This window comes from Colobus angolensis, unplaced genomic scaffold, assembly GCF_000951035.1.
Source record: "Colobus angolensis palliatus isolate OR3802 unplaced genomic scaffold, Cang.pa_1.0 Scaffold53, whole genome shotgun sequence".
Classification (NCBI taxonomy): domain Eukaryota; kingdom Metazoa; phylum Chordata; class Mammalia; order Primates; family Cercopithecidae; genus Colobus; species Colobus angolensis.
Genome location: NW_012118821.1, coordinates 2493992 through 2498108, shown reverse-complemented (window position 1 = coordinate 2498108; position 4117 = coordinate 2493992).

Here is a 4117-nt window from a genome sequence, read left to right as displayed (position 1 = left end):
AGCCTCTGCTTCCCAGGTTCAAGCCATTCTCATGCCTCAGCCTCCTGAGTAGCTGGGATTACAGGTGTGTGCCACCACCACTGGTTTTTTTGTTTGTTTGTTTGTTTGTTTTGCATTTTAGTAGAGACGGGGTTTCGCCATGTTGAGGCTGGTCTCAAACTCCTGGCCTCAAGTGACCTGCCTGCCTCAGCCTCCCAAAGTGCTGGGATTACAAGTGTGAGCTACGGTACCCAGCCTAGGAATGCTGAAAATATTATGCTAAGAGAAAGAAGCCAGATACAAAAAGTACACAGTGTATGATTCCATTTATACGAAGCATTCAAACTAGGCAATCCAAAAAGACAGAAAGTAGATTAATGGTTGCCAGAGGCTGTGGGGAGGTAAGAAGGGGATATGGGAGGGAAAATAGGAAAAAGGCTTCCTTGAGGGTGATGGGAATGTGAAATTATGCAGTGGCGATGGCTGCCCAGCTTTGTGACTATACTAAAGCCACTGAATCGTGCACTGAAATGGGTGAATCTCAAGGCATGTATATTACAACTCTCCCTGTTTAAGCAGCTCTTGCTGCCTGCCTCAGCTCCATGCTCATTTGCACAGGCTGCAAAGAGCCCTCCTCGTGCAGTGGAGCCCAGTGAGAAAAGAATGAGGGATGTGACGTGCTGCAAACTGCAGGCAAACAAGGACGTATTCTCTCAACTCTGTGTCTCTGGGAGAGAAGATTAAAGCAAGGAAGGCAACGCAAGCAGACAACAGGCTCCAGAGGCAAACTCAGCAGGTGACATATAAAGAGCCTCTGGAGTCTGGGGGCATGGGGTGAAGGATCAAGGTAGCCAGCACCCACGCCAGCAACACCTGGGAGAAATTCCAGTAGGCCTGAGCCCCTGCAGGTGCACCTCACCATGTGCAATAAGTGGATTCCTAAAATGTAAAAAAAAAAAAAAAAAAAAAAAAAAAAAAAAAAATCAATGCATTGATCAAATCCTGCTTAGAATGTGTTTAGAAGAGCCAACAACTGAAAAAGAATCCCACAGTGAAACAGGTTATATTATAAATCAGCATTGCCATGTGGTTTTTCTATTGGATGAAGCCAAATTTTTATTGTAGGATTTATGGTATACCCAGAACCCCCTGGCTTAGCCATTTAAGTCGATTAGGAATTGTTCATTGCACACTGTGTGCCAGGCACTGTTTGTTCTTCACCCACTCAATATTCCTCACCCCTGGGGCATGCAAGGAGCTTTTGGACAGGCCCTTGCCTCCAAGAGCTCACTCCTGTACCTAAACTGCCACCAGGCCATGAGGACAGGGCCAGTCACACTCTGGCTGCGGCAGCAGCTGGACACCTCACATCTATGGAACCCATGACACCAGATGCTCAGGAGCACGGACGGAAGGGGCCTCACACTTGCATCCTGGGACATGTGAGATGCAAACGTCCCCAAGACAACATGGCTTCCTGGATCACCCCTGAGGTGCTCCCCCAGCTCGGTGCTCAGTGGAGCTGCACAGGGAATCCTGTGGAGGCATGCTTCTGCCTAAAAGGGGCCACGTCACCAGCCCAGAAATGACTCTCCCCATTAAAATGAGCAGAGTTTAAATCCCCTCTCTCCCATCACAAAACAGAGGGCAGAGAGCTGCAGCACTGGGGAACAGAAGGACTGAATCCTTCCCAGGGTCAGAAACAACACCGAAGGCTAAGCCATTGAGGAGGGTGCCCTCATTTAAAATCAGCTAACATAATTTCTGTGCTTAAATTAAACTGCAAGGTGTACGAAAGGCACTGGGTTCCCAGCAAGCGTGGATGAGCGGAGGAAGCGCAGAACCTGGTGTTGCAGGAGGAGGAAACACCGGATCATTCTCTTTTGCCGCCTGCCTCTGGCCGCGGTCTCACTGGCCCCTTAGTGAGAAGCATCAGGTGCGTGCCAGGCTCCTCCAGAGGGTCTGTGGGGTACGGTTAGGTGTCAGCTAGGGAGGCAGCAAAATGAACCAGACCCTGCTGCAGAGGACCAGTTAGCCACTCCCCAAGGTTTGGCCACCTTCCTCCCGCTTTGTGCTCACAGGCATGATCCAGAAAGCCTCTGCACATCACAGGTGGGTGGCCAATCCCTGTGCATCCCAGGTGTGCGACTTTCTACACAAAGTATTCCCCCAGGTCCACAGCACCAGCAGCCCAGGCCAGTGGGCGGGCAGGATGCTTCAGCACAAGGGGCAGTAGCCCTGGGAAAGTGGCCGTAGAACACCAGCAGCCTCTTGTCACACATCATGAAAGGTTCAGGGACGGGGGTGTTGGGGGTGGCTGGGTTCAGGGGAACCTTTCCACTCTGCTACCTTCAGCAGAGTCATGGAGCCCCTCAGCTGTCACCTCATGGGTCCAATGTGGCTTCTGTACTTCTGGGCACCACTTGCAGACGTGACAATGTCCACTTAAAGAAGGGGGCACTTCCTCCAGTACATCTCTTTGAATTAGGGAGGGAGAGTTTCCTAAATGGTCCCAGAGACTCCCTATCAGGTCCCACTGAGCAGAGGAGCTCCCATGCCCAGGCCCTAACTGCAACTGGCGGCTAAGAAGGAGAGTGTCTAAAATGTTCGCCTCTGCGACAGGACATGGGTTCTCCTGGACACAAAGAGAAGGGACAGGCGGTTGGGCAGCCAATCCCAGTATGTTCCAGATATGCCACTTCTTGCATAAGAGGTTCAGGAATAAACTCACCATGTGATTTCTGTTGAAAGATGGTCTTGTGCAGCAAAGATGGAACTTTCTCACTGAGATTCTACTAACCTCGTTTTTAAAAATTTTAAGTGTGAGCCACTTTCCAAACTGAGATGGGATAAACTGCGCCCAAGCAGATCTTCAGTACTGCAATTGCTGCACTGTCACATAATTGCATTTTTCTGCATCTCTCCTCCATGTTAGCTTGAGCTCCACCAGGGCAGGGATAGCGCCTTAACACTGAATCCCGACAGGGGAACTTGTGCCTGATACAGGCAGGTAGTCCAGTTTCAGTGTTTGAGTACCGTCTATTACCAGGCACTGTTCTAGGTAGTGCATAAAACAAATGACCTGCTTTCACAGAGCTTACCTTTTAGTGGATGGAGATAAACAGGACAGATAAACAGGTGTACACACAAGTATATACACGTAGAATGTCAGCTGATGGGTGATAAGTGCTGCAAAGGAATAAAAGTCAGGATGAGGGGCTAGAAAGTGATGAAGGAAGCTGCTCTCTCAGCTGGATCACTGGGAAAGACTCAAGAGGTGACATGGCAGCAGAGACCTGAAGATAGCAGAGACATGCAGTGAGGGAGCCATGGGGCTTGTTGAAAAAGAGCATTCCAGGCAGAGGAAAAGCAGGTGCAAAGGCCTTACGGCAGAAATCTGTCCAGAATGTTCAAAGGCAGCACGAAGGCCAGTGTGCCTGGAGAAGCATGAATGGGGGAGGCGGTGGGAAATAAGGCCAGAGGGGGCGCCAGGGCCACATCAGCGAGGGACTTGTGGGCCACAGTCAGGACGTAGGCTTTACTGACGAACGTGGTTGTCATTGTCCGGTTTCGAGTGAAGGAGAAGCATAATTCAACTTGAATTTACTTTTTTTCTTTTTCTTTTTTTGAGACAGAATCTCTCTCTCTCCACCAGGCTGCAGTGCAGTGAGTGGTGTGATCTCAGCTCACTGTAACCTCTGCCTCCCAGGTTCAAGCAATTCTCATGCCTCAGCCTCCTGAGTAGCTAGAGATAACAGGTGTGCATCACCACACCCAGCTAATTTTTGTATTCTTAGTAGGGATGAGGGTTTGCCATGTTGGCCAAGCTGGTCTTGAACTCCTGACCTCAAGTGATCCACCCGCCTCGGCTTCCCAAAGTGTTGGGATTACAGGTATGAGCCACTGCACCTGGCCTCAACTTGCATTTTAAAAGAAGCATTTAGGCCAGGCAGGGTGGCTCACACCTGTAATCCCAGCACTTTGGGAAGCCGAGGTGGGCGAATCACCTGAGGTCAAGAGTTCAAGACCAGCCTGGCCAACATGGTGAAACCCCACCTCTACTAAAAATACAAAAATTAGCTGGGCATGGTGGAGCATGCCTGTGGTCCCAGCTACACAGGGGGCTGAGGCAGGAGAA